Below are 13,330 nucleotides of genomic sequence, written 5' to 3' on the forward strand. Positions count from 1 at the left end.
TGTATGCCATGTGACATAGGCAAGAACCCTTTCTTTGCCTCTTCCATGTTGAACCGCTTCAACACTTTGTCAATGTAAGTATCTTGGCTTAAACCTATAATCCTTCTCGATCTATCTCTATAGATCTTAATGCCCAGAATATATGCCGCTTCCCCTAAGTCCTTCATCGAAAAACTATTTTTCAGTGAAGTCTTTACGGACTCAAGCATATGAATGTTATTTCCAATCAGTAATATGTCATCCACATATAAGATTAGAAATACTACAGAGCTCCCACTAACCTTCTTGTAAACATAAGACTCTTCTTCGTTCTTGGTGAAGTCAAACCCTTTGACCACTTCATCAAAACGAATGTTCCAACTCCTAGATGCTTGCTTCAATCCATAAATGGATCTCTGAAGCTTGCATACCTTTCCAGCATTTTTCGGATTGACAAAACCCTCGGGCTGTATTATATACACGTTCTCAGCTAGGTTTCCATTCAGGAAAGCTGTCTTGACATCCATCTGCCATATCTCATAATCGAAATATGCAACTATAGCTAGAATAATCCGAATGGACTTAAGCATCACTACGGGCGAGAAGGTCTCGTCGTAGTCAACTCCTTGAACTTGTCGAAAACCTTTTGCGACAAGTCGTGCTTTATAGATGTGAACATTTCCATCCATGTCCTTTTTCTTCTTATAGATCCACTTGCACTCTATGGCTTTAACAAGATCAGGCGGGTCAACGAAGTTCCAAACTTGATTGTCTCCCATGGACTCTATTTCGGATTGCATGGCACTCTGCCATTTTTTGGAGTCTGGGTCCATCATTGCTTCTGCATATGTCGCAGGCTCATCATTGTCCAACAATAATATTTCCCGCATTTCGCGGAGCCTTGCTGACCTTCGTGGTTGTGGCGGTGCTTCTCTTGCCATGGGTATCTCAACTTGTTATGCTACGTTAGCATCACTCATTGATTCTTGCCCGATCGGCTCATCTTGAACTTCTTCAAGATGCACTGTCTTTCCACTCTTTTCTCCTTTGAGAAACTCTTTCTCTAGGAAAACCCCGTTCCGAGCGACAAACACTTTGCCTTCTGATCGGTTGTAGAAATAATATCCCAAAGTTTCCTTTCGATATCCGACAAAAATGCACTTATCCGACTTGGGTGTGATCTTGTCCGACTGAAGTCGCTTGACAAACACTTCACATCCCCAAATCTTTAGAAAAGACAAACTAGGAACCTTTCCAGTCCATATCTCATATGGTGTCTTAACTACGGACTTAGATGGTACCCTATTAAGTGTGAAAGCTGCTGTTTCTAGAGCGTATCCCCAAAATGACAACGGTAGGTCCAACTGGCTCATCATTGATCGAACCATGTCTAACAAAGTTCGATTACGTCGCTCGGATACACCGTTTCTCTGAGGTGTTCCAGGCGGCGTAAGTTGTGGAACAATTCCGCAACTCTTTAGATGATTGCTAAACTCGTGGCTCAAATACTCGCCTCCACGATCAGATCATAAGGCCTTAATTTTCTTGCCACGCTGATTTTCAACTTCATTCTGAAATTCCTTGAACATTTCAAAGGTTTCAGACTTGTGCCTCATCAAGTAGACATAGCCATATCTACTAAAATCATCAGTGAAAGTTATGAAGTATTGGAATCCTCCTCTAGCCGTCGTGCTCATTGGTCCACATACATCACTATGTACGAGTTCCAACAAGTCTACTGCTCTCTCAGGAAATCCTGTGAAAGGCGTCTTGGTCATCTTGCCTAGCAAGCAAGCCTCACATGTCTCGTATGATTCAAAATCAAACGAAGTTAGAAGTCCATCAGAATGGAGCTTCTTCATGCGCTTTTCACTTATATGACCCAAACGACAATGCCACAAGTAGGTAGGACTCAAATCATTAGGCCGAGGCCTTTTAGCACTTACGTTACAGATAGGTGAACCATCAAGATTTAAAACAAATAATCCATTCACAATGGGTGCAAAAGCCATAAACATATCATTCTTAGAGATCACACAACCATTGTTTTCACTCGCAAATGAATAACCATCCTTCATCAAGCATGAAGGAGACAAAATGTTTCGACTTAAACTAGGAACGAAATAACAATTATTCAACTCCATAATAAATCCTGACGGGAGGTGGAGTTGCATCGTCCCGACGGTCAACGTAGCAACTCTTGCATTATTGCCCACGCGGAAATCAACTTCTCCTCTTTCCACGCTTCTACTTCTTATCATTCCCTGCATCGAATTGCAAATATGAGCAACCGATCCGGTATCAAATACCCAAGAATTAATAATTGTATCAGCGAGAAAAATGTTGTCTATAACATTAACAACAAGCGTACCTGAGGTAGAAGTACTCTTACTTCCGCCATTCTTCAACGAAGCTAGGTACTGCTTGCAGTTTCTCTTCAAGTGACCAAGTTCATGACAGTAAAAGCACTCTTTGTCTGGAGCAGGTCCAGGTCCAGCTTTAACCTTGGGCGTTGGGTTTGGCTTGGACGTTCGAGCCTTGCCCTTCTTCTTAAAGCTAGGCTTGTTCTGTATAGCCATCACATGGCTGGTACTAGCGCTTTTCTTAATGTCTACCTCTGCTGTCTTGAGCATACCACACAGTTCATTCAGACCCTTCTCCGTCCCATGCATATGGTAGTTCGAGATGAAGTTCCCATAGCTAGGCGGAAGAGATGAAAGAATGAAGTCAGTGGCCAACTCTTTGCCCATTGGGAAGCCCAGCTTCTCCAATCGCTGAGTGTAATCAACCATCTTGATTACATGTGGTCCTACTGCTGCGCCTTCTGCTAGCTTGCACTCCACAAAGACTTTGGACACATTGAACCTTTCAGTCCTAGCCTGTGTCTGGAACATGTCCTTGAGTGCCACGATCATATCGTGTGCCTCATGATTTGTTTCGAACTGCATCTGCAGCTCGGGTTCCATGCAAGCAAGCATAAGGCAGCTTACCTCAAGATTAGCATCAAATGCCTTCTTGTAAGCAGCCTTAACGGCAGCAGATGCATCATCAGCAGGTACTGGTGGTAGTTGGGTGTCTAGAACATCTTTCTTTTTATCGGCCCTGAGAACAATTCTCAGGTTACGGATCCAATCCGAGTAGTTTGTTCCATTCAACTTGTCCTTCTCAAGGACCGAACGCAAAGCAAACGATGTGGTGGTGTTGCTAGGTGCCATTTAATCTACAACAAAAGTAATGCAAAATACACTAAGATAAACGTATCCATGATAGAGCAAATCACATTAAACTATTTTAACAGAATCTACTCCCACTAAAATCAATATCCCTTATGCGTGTAAGTGTCCGACACAAACCCGTCTAGTCAAGGAAAACTAGTGGCACCCTAATTTCATAGACCCACCATTAATTGTACAAGACATGGGACGGTGCAAGTTTTAGTTGGGAAGGCATACTAACTTAAACTTTGTGAGGGATCGTTCTACTTCTAACATCATAGCATGCAGAAAGTAAAACATAAATAGAATAGCATTCACATAGTTGTGACACAGTATGGCCTGTTTTTCTTATGGTGATCTCCATCTCCATAGAATCTGTTCACCATGGTGATCTCCATCTCCATGTTCCATGTGCTCCATTCTCCTGGTGATGAGTCCTCCAAGAACTAGAACATGCTATTACGCCTAATAGCTAGTAAAGAAGCTAGTAATGAAGATTACATAGTTGCTTGGATCATCACAGATTGGTACGCAGACCATTAAATACATTAAGGTGACAACACATATGGCTCCTACCATGTTGCCGTACGCGCGACACGCAGGTCACGAATGAGTTACACACATGCATCACATACACAAAGGGGCCATACTGATCACAAGATATATACATACATCCTGCAAAATAGAGTTAGGCGTTCTAACATTCCAAACTTCGGATGCCCGAAACTCCATCTTCCAAGCCAAATTTGGGAAATCTAATTTCGCCGAAAACGGAAAAGCCGTTGAATTTAATGTGTAACTTTTTCTGTAGATCAATTTTCATATAAAATTTGCCCCGATCCGAGATCGTACAGAAAAGTTACGGCTGATTTACCAAAGCATACACATACGGCAAAAATCCCAACCCCGGTAGTAGATCCCATCTACTATTGCACATCTAATGCGCCTAGCGTATGACCCTGGATTTCGATTCGACCAATCATATTGATCTTCGCTCACTGCAACTGGATTTATGTGTATCACTTAACTCCGATGGCGCAAACCGACCGGTAGGAGTATGTCGTTACACTACCATTGCAGCAAGAGCACAAAACCAGGACATAGATCAAACTGAAAACTCGCATATCTCCATATGCACACATCCCGAATCCAAAAATAAACACCTACGGCTCTGATACCACTATTGGGATACGAGGTAGGCTACACTAGCGCAAATCAAAATTTCTACCGCGTAAAACCAGGAAGAGTTGCTGTATAAGGATCACGGGATTACCACTCGACGCACTACTGGTGCGGAAGATGTAGATTTGCGTCGATGCAGTGAAGACGATCAACGTAGTCGTACGTAGTCGATCACGTCAACGTCTAGCAGCTCGTCCACGTGCAGCAAGATCGCCCTCGTGCCGCGGCTCGTCGTGGCTCGTCGTCGGCTCGTCGTGGCTCGTCGCCGGCTCGTCCAAGTGCTGCAGGCGCAACACCTCTAAGGTATCCACACGTGCAGGGAGGAAGCGTCGCAAGCCGGACTGCTAGATCCGCGAGTTGCAACAGGCGAGGGCGGGGGAGGCGCGGCAGATGTGTTTCGCCAAAAGGTGTAAACCCTAGGGCGCCGCCACCCCTCTATTTATAGAGGTTCCTAACGGGCCTCTGGGTCCGAGGCCCATTAGTACTTCTAAACCTAATCCAACTCGGATCACATTTGAATTGGGCTTCCAGCCCCTTAAGTGTGTGACCCTATGGGTTCGGATACGTATAGACATGGCCCGAGTACTCCTACTCAGCCCAATAGTCGGTAGCTGCCTCTAGCAAGACGTGCCAACTCCTATACGCACACGAAGATCACATTGATCTTCGCTCACTGCAACTGGAATTACGTGTATCACTTAACTCCGATGGCGGAAACCCGACCGGTAGGAGTATGTCGTTACACTACCATTGCAGCAAGAACACGAAACCAGGACATAGATCAAACTGAAAACTCGCATATCTCCATATGCACACATCCCAAATCCAAAACTAAATAGCTACGGCTCTGATACCACTGTTGGGATACGAGGTAGGCTACACTAGCGCAAATCAAAATTTTCTACCGCGTAAACCAGGAAAACTGCCGTATAAGGATCATAGGATTACCACTCGATGCACTACTGGTGCGGAAGATGTAGATTCGCGTCGATGCAGCGAAGTCGATCAGCATGGTCGTACGTAGTCGATCACGTTGACGAGCAGCAGCTCCTCAACAGCTCATCCACGTGCAGCAAGATCGCCCTCGTGCCGCGGCTCGTCGGCGGCTCGTCGTGGCTTGTTGGCGGCTCGTCCAAGTGCTGCAGGCGCAACACCTCCAAAGTATCCACACGTGCAGGGAGGAAGCGTCGCAAGCCGGACTGCTAGATCCGTGAGTTGCAACAGGCGAGGGCATGGGAGGCGCGGCAGATGTGTTTCGCCAAAAGGTGTAAACCCTAGGGCGCCCCCACCCCTCTATTTATAGAGGTTCCTAACGGGCCTCTGGGTCCGAGGCCCATCAGTACTTCTAAACCTAATCCAACTCGGATCACATCCGAATTGGGCTTCCAGCCCCTTAAGTGTGTGACCCTATGGGTTCGGATACATATAGATATGGCCCAAGTACTCCTACTCGCCCCAATAGTCGGTAGCGGCCTCTAGCAAGATGTGCCAACTCCTATATGCACATGAAGATCATATCAGACGAACCATCACAACATTATATACATGCTATTCCCTTTGCCTCACGATATTTGGTCTAGCTTCAAGCCGACCGCTCTTTCTCAATCCTGTGATTCGGAATCTCTTTGTAGGTTAACTCTTAACCGTACGTAGCATGGCCATGCATTTTCGGATCCGATCACTCGAGGGGCCAAGAGATATCACTCTCAATCAAAGAGGGGCAAATCCCATCTTGATTGACCATGTCTCATAGCATGCTTCTTGACAAACCCGAAAGCTACCTTTATAACTACCCTGTTACGGCGTAGCGTTTGGTAGCCCCTAAGTAGGTCGATCCACATCTTGAATACATGCGACAATCTCAGGTCTAAGGACAAAGCGTATATGTTGTTTAAAGATAGAACTACTTCTCGTGTTGGGTCAGTCCTAGCACATGTCTCCACATGTGCCCACATTATTAGTTCAACATCTCCATGTCCATAACTTGTGAAGCATAGTCATCAACTAATACATGTGCTAGTCTAATATTCATGTCTGTCCTCACATGAACTCCGACTAGGGACAACTTTAGAATAACCATACAAGTAAAGAGTTTCACACACAATTCACATAATTGCAAATCAATTCAAGTAGCCTTTAATGGATATTCAAGGAACACAACATAAATCATGGATACAAATGGAATATCATCATCTCTATGATTGCCTCTAGGGCATACCTCCAACAGGCCTTACAGTCCCCGAGAGTTCTGGAAGTGTGCCGCCTACAACGACTGAAGTTGCGTCGACTGTGAGTGTGACTGGTACTTATGCCCTTGCATTGGTTGTTGCAACAGGAGTAGGCGAAGTCGGCGCAATAGGTATGTTACTGGAGTAGGGATGCTTTTGAAGGGGAGCTCTCTTATACCCAGTAGCTAACCGTGATTTTTTTCTTGCCAAGGTCTGTTGTGAGTAAAGTGCCGGAACCTTGAGTCGCCAAGAGCACTGGGGGTCTGGTACTTGAGCTTCCACCGGAGTCGGAGATCAAGAGAGCTATCCAGAGCTTTCTGGTATGTATAACCCATTTTCTTCGACTAATTATATTTTGACAAGTCTTGAACCTTGTGTTGTGTTGTTGTAGGATCTGTATGATAAGACCTAGAAAAATACTCGGGCTCTTTAGGAGCGTAGTGAAGCTGCACAGCGGGTAGCGCAATTAAAGCAAGAGTGTCACCGCCTTACAGATTCCTTGAGAGTTCATGAGGAGGCTGCAAACTCTTTCGCGATTGAGAGGAGTGATCATGAAGTCCTTCAGGAGCGACTGGAGAATCAGTATAGATCTTTGAATCAAAGATATTAGAGTGAGTACTCGTGGTTGTTGAGTATGTTTTAATCGTAGTCGTAGAATCTTCTCTGATTTGTGTGTTGCTTGATGCAGAGCTCAAAGGCAAGGAGGCTGCTGCGAGTAGCCAACTACTTGACTGGAGAAATGCTCACGACCGAGTAGCCAATGAGCTTGTCCGCCTTAGGGTGTTGCTGGCTGAAACTCGGGTAGCTTATGAGCGTGAGAAGGAGAGGAAACATCATATGGGAGTGATGCTGGCATTGGCTATGGTGTCCTATAGAGGCCATGCTAGAACTATGGAGAAGCTGGAGGGTGATCTCCAAGAGTTGACTAGTGCCGCTCAGGACGTAGTCGATGCTATTGCTCTACCCGAAGATGATGCTGAGCCTCGCTTGTTAGTCGAGAGACTAAGAGCTGCCCCGGGTAGACTTGCTGGATTGTACAAGACTGTCTTCAAGCAAGTCCTCGTAGTCATCAAATCGTATTACCCAAGGGCAAGCTTGTCGGCGGCTGGAGATGGTATTGCCCGGAACTGCACAGAGGATGCCTATGCGCAGTATCTTGAGGAGGCTGAGCCCATTGCGGCAAGGATGACCGAGTTCATATCCTTGGAGGAACCCTAGTTATTTGAACTTGTATTGTATTTTGTATACCCCAACTTCATTGGGTAGTCGAATGTAATCCTGCGTAGTTTCGTTATTGCAAAAAATGCAAGTATGAAGTGAGTTTGAGTACTCCTTGATTGATGGTTGCGACAGTCTTGTGTCTTTGAAGAACGAATGACTAGCGCCATGGCCGTGGCTTGTTATCATAGAGTGTTCTAGCCCAGTAAGTGGAATGACTTGAGTTGTGGTTTTGTGAAGCCGCTTAGGCTTGTAGAGACGAGTCGGAGAGAGAGCGTTAAAACTTGTAGAGCTGAAGAGCTTGAGTAGCCGACGAGTTGTGATAACTCGAAGAGACTTGATGGAATCAAGTAGAAGGCGGAGCGCTGGGGCTCGCAGAGCTAAAGAGCTTGAGTGGCTATGAATAGCCGACGAGTTGTGATAACTCGAAGAGACTTGATGGAATCAAGTCGAAGGCGGAGCGCTGGGGCTCGCAGAGCTGAAGAGCTCGAGTGGCTGTGAATAGCCGACAAGTTGTGATAACTCAAAGAGACTTGATGGGATCAAGTCGAAGGCGAAGCACTGGAGCTCGCAAAGCTGAAGAGCTCGAGTGGCTGTGAATAGCCTAGCGGAGACAAAGATAGGTAGTGTTTGCCAAACATCTTTGTTTTTTAATAAACTATGGGTGAAGACCTGAGTACATGTCTTGTAGTCTGCTGCGGGTAGTAGCGACATGCTCTATATTCCAAGAGTTTAGTACTTCTTTGCCTGAGAGTTCCTGTAGTCGGTACGATCCAGGCCGTGTGACCTTGGATATGACGTAGGGACCTTCCCATGGCAAGTTGAGTTTGTGCAGCCCCGATGTGTCTCGAATGCGTTTGAGGACCATGTTACCCACGTTAAAGGAATGTTCCTTGACATTACGGTCATGATAGCGTCGTCTCCCATCGAGATATCTGGCTAATTGAACTAGTGCTGCACATCTTGCTTCTTCCAGGCTGTCTAGGTCTAGGCGCCTTGTTTCCTCTAATACTCCTTTGTCATACTACTCAACTGTGGGAGATTGCCACATGACGTCTGCAGGGAGGATGGCCTCTGACCCATATACGAGGAAGTAGGGAGAGTACCCAGTAGGCTTGCATGGTTGAGTGCACAGTCCCCAAAGAACATTGGGTAGTTCTTTGAGCCATTTGCCTTTTTTCGTGTTGTCGATGTCATGCAACCTTTTCTTGAGAGCTTTGAGTAACATGCCATTGGCACACTTGGCTTGGCCCTTGGCCCTTGGGTGAGTGATGGAGATGTATCATACATTAATTTTGCTATTCTCGCAGTATTCCCAGAAGTCGTGATTGTTAAAGTTGGATCCCAAATCGGTGATGATCCTGTTGGGGAAGCCGTAATGGTGTACGATCTCATCCAGGAAGTCGAGGACTCGGTCGGCCTTGCGGCAAGTGACGGGTTTGATTTCAATCCACTTGTTGAACTTGTCAATGGCCATGAGTACTCGATTGAACCCTCCTGGCACAGTTGGGAGTGGTCCAATCATGTCAAGCTCCCAGCATGCAAAGGGCCATGTTGGAGGTATTGTGATGAGCTTGTAGATGGGGACATGTTGTTGCTTGGCGAAGAATTGGCAGCCTTAGCATCTGTGGACTAGTTATTTTGCGTCAGCTAGTGCCATGGGCCAGTAGAAGCCTGCTCTGAAAGTTTTTGCCTATGATCGTTCGTGAAGAGGCATGATTTCCACATATTCCTTTGTGTATTTCTTCCAAGATTTCTTGATCTTCTTCTCGGGTGACACATTTCATGTGTATTCCTGAAGATGCGCTCCTTCTATAGAGCTTGTCTCCGACTAGAACATAGCTCTTGCCTCGCCGTGAGACTTGTTCAGCTTGGTCCTTGTCGGAGGGTAGCTTTTGTTCTTTGATGTAGTAAATGAACAGTGATATCCAGTCAACTTCGATCATCATGATTTCTCGGTTGGGTTTTGGAGGTTTTGTGTTGGTAGTTGCTGGAGTAGCTTGTTCTAGTATGGAAGGCTTGCGAAGCTTCTGTACAAAAATACCTACTGGAACTTCTGCACGGGTGGAGCCCATTTTTTATAACACATCAGCAGCTACGTTGTTGTCCCGGATGACATGGTGAAACTCCAGGCCTGAGAACTTGTTTTCTAGCTTGCGAACTTCCTTGCAGTAGGCGTCTATGTTTTTCTTGTTGCGATCCCACTCGTCGTTGACTTGGTTAATGACGACTAGCGAGTCACCATATACCAGTAGTCATTTGATACCGAGTGATATTGCAAGACGAAGGCCATGTAGAAGTGTTTCGTACTCGGCTTCATTGTTTGAGACTTCCCAAAAGATCTGGAGAACGTATTTCAGCTGCTCACATTTTGAAGAAATCAAGAGTACTCCTGCGCCAGCACCTTCAAGCTTGAGGGAACCGTCGAAGTACATAACCCAATGGTCTAGCCTTTCAACTAGTGTTGGTACTTGGTTTTCCCTCCACTCCCCCATGAAGTCAACCAGAGCTTGGGATTTGATAGCTGTTCTGGGTTTGAAGTCTAGAGACAGAGCTCCGAGTTCTACCGCCCACTTGGAGATTCTACCTATTGCATCCCTGTTATGAAGGATTTCGCCGAGCGGGTCGGTGATGACGGATATGCTGTGTTCTTGAAAGTAGTGTCGCAGCTTCCATGTGGTGAGCAGGATTGCATAGAGTAGCTTTTTCACCAGTGGGTACCGAGTTTTGGAATCCGAGAGTACTTCGCTGATGAAGTAAACAGATCTCTGAACTTTGTAGATGTGGCCTGATTTAGACCTTTCGACTACTACTGCTGTGCTGACAACATGAGTAGTAGCAGCTATGTATAGGAGCAAGTCCTCATCTGGACATGGAGCCATGAGGATTGGTGGTTTTGATAGGAACTCCTTGAGCTGCGTTAAGACTTTGTCTGCCTCCTCTGTCCATTGAAACTTGTCTTGTCATTTGAGTAACTTGAAGAAGGGTAATCCGGGTTCTCCAAGTCTTGAGATGAATCGATTGAGGGCTGCCATGCAGCCTATAAGCTTCTGCACATCCTTGATGCCGGTTAGAGCTTGCATATTTGTGATGGTAGAGATTTTCTCCGGGTTGGCCTCAATGCCATGGTGGATGATGAATCTGAGTAATTTTCCCGAGGCTACACCGAAGACGCATTTCGTAGGGTTCAGTTTCCACCGGAATGCTCAAAGGCTTGCGAAGGTTTCTTCTAAGTCTGCGACTAGATCATCTGGATTTCTTGTTTTGATGACTACGTCGTCTACGTAAGCTTCTACATTGCGGTGTAGTTGCTTTTCGAAACACATCTGGATGGCTTGTTGATAAGTCGCACCTACGTTTTTTAACCCGAAAGACATAGTTTGTAGCAAAATACTCCAAACGGGGTGATGAAAGCTGTTTTGGCTTGATCTTCTTCATTGAGGGCTACTTGATGATAGCCTGAGTAGCAGTCGGGAAAGCAGAGCAAAGCACACCCAGCTGTGGAGTCGACTACTTGGTCGATCCTGGGTAGTCCAAAGGGGTCTTTTGGGCAATGCTTGTGGAGGTCTGTGTAGTCGACGCACATCCTCCACTCATTGTTCTTCTTGTGAATGAGTACAGGGTTGGCTAGCCAATCAGGGTGGAAAACCTCTTTGATAAACCCTGCTGCGAGTAGTTTGGCCAACTCTTTTTTGATTGCATCTCTTCTATCTTGGGCGAACCTTTGTAGTCGTTGTCTTTTTGGGGTAGCTTTGGGGTCGATGTTTAATGAATGCTTAATCAGCTCCTTGGGCACACCAGGCATGTCAGCTGGCTTCCAAGTGAAGATGTTGTGGTTAGCCCGAAGAAAACTGACGAGCGCGCTTTCGTATTTAGGGTCTAGCCCTATTCTGATTAGGGCTATCTTGGATGAGTCACAAGTCTGTAGATCAATAGGTTTGAAGTCCTTCTTGCTTGCTGGTTTCACCTTAGTCGATCCTGACTTGTTTTCTGGGATCTCGAGTCCTGTGGGGCTGAGCTTCTTTGATGCTGTGAAGACTTATTGCATGGGATTGGGTGCTTGAGAAGTCGTTCCGATTTTGACAGCTTCCGTGTTGCACTCGTACGATCGCCTCAAGTCTCCACGTAGTGTCAACTCGCCTTTAGGTCCTGGCATCTTGAGTACCAGGTACACGTAGTGTGGTATAGCCATAAACTTGGCCAGGGCTAGTCTTCTGAGTATGGCGTGGTAAGAAGTTTCAATGTCAACAACCTCAAACCTAATGTACTCAGTTCGATAATGTTCTTTGGTGCCGAAAGTGACTGGTAGGACAACTTGTCCTAAAGGTATAGTAGCATTGCTTGGGACAATTTCGTAAAATGGTGAATCTGTTGGAGTAAGCATGTCTGTGACGTCGAGGCACATTTTCCTTAATGTTTTGGCAAAAATGACGTTGAGTCCGCTTCCGCCACTGATGAGTACTTTGGTAAGTCTTGAGCCTGCGACGACAAGGTCGAGTACCAGAGGGAATCAGCCTGGTTCTGAGAAACTTGTCCATTGGTCCATTCTGCTGAAAGTTATGGGCACCCCAGACCATTTGAGTGTTGTAGGAGCTGCTGGCTCGATAGCCATAATCTCTCTAAGTACTAGCTTATTGGACCGCTTGGACGCGGTACCCGGGATTCCACCGAAAATGACGTTGACCATCTTAGAGGCAGTTTGGAACTCGCCTTCACCTTCATCAGCTTCGTCGACCTTGTCCTTTTTTGGATGAATGTCTTTGGGAGGGGGTGGTGCGGGTAATTCTTGCATTACTCGGCGCATGCTGTAGCAATCAATCGCCGAGTGTTTGCTGTTTGGATGCCATGGGCATTGTTTCTTGAGTAGCTCGGTGAATGAGGGCCCGTCATTGCGTTTGTGTGACCCTTTCTTTCCTGAGTTGGACATAGCCGCAACAGTGTTGTCAGGTTTGTGTTTGCGGTTCTGATTACCCGAGTAGCTGTTTCGAGTATCATTGTTGCGGTTTCTGTCTTGTTCATGATTATTGTTATTGTTGCCGCGACCGAGGTTGCGATGAGAGCTGAATCTCTCTCGCTCTTTGTTTTCTTCATCTGCCCATTGTTCCACCATGATTTTGAGATCTTTGATAGTGGCTGGACAACGTCTGCCAAAGTCTTGGTATATTTGACGATAATAGAGGCCATTTTGAAAGCACTCGATGACATCGCCTTCTGAAATGTCGACTATTGTTGCCTTCATTTCAAAGAAACGATGTAGGTAGTCGCGAAGTGTCTTGCTTTCTTTCTATTTAATTTGGCCCAGGTCAATTTAGTTTCCTGGGTGAGACATGAAGCCCACGTAATTATTAGTGAAAGCCTTCATCAAGTCTTCCCAGGAATCAATCGATTTTGGTTTGAGTGACTCAAGCCATGTCAACGGTGCGAGTTCCATGCATATGGGGAAGTGAATGACCTTTGTATCATCATTACTCCTAGCTGCTTGAACTGCTAGTGAGTAGCATCGTAGCC

Source organism: Setaria viridis, chromosome 9, assembly GCF_005286985.2.
Source record: "Setaria viridis chromosome 9, Setaria_viridis_v4.0, whole genome shotgun sequence".
NCBI lineage: Eukaryota > Viridiplantae > Streptophyta > Magnoliopsida > Poales > Poaceae > Setaria > Setaria viridis.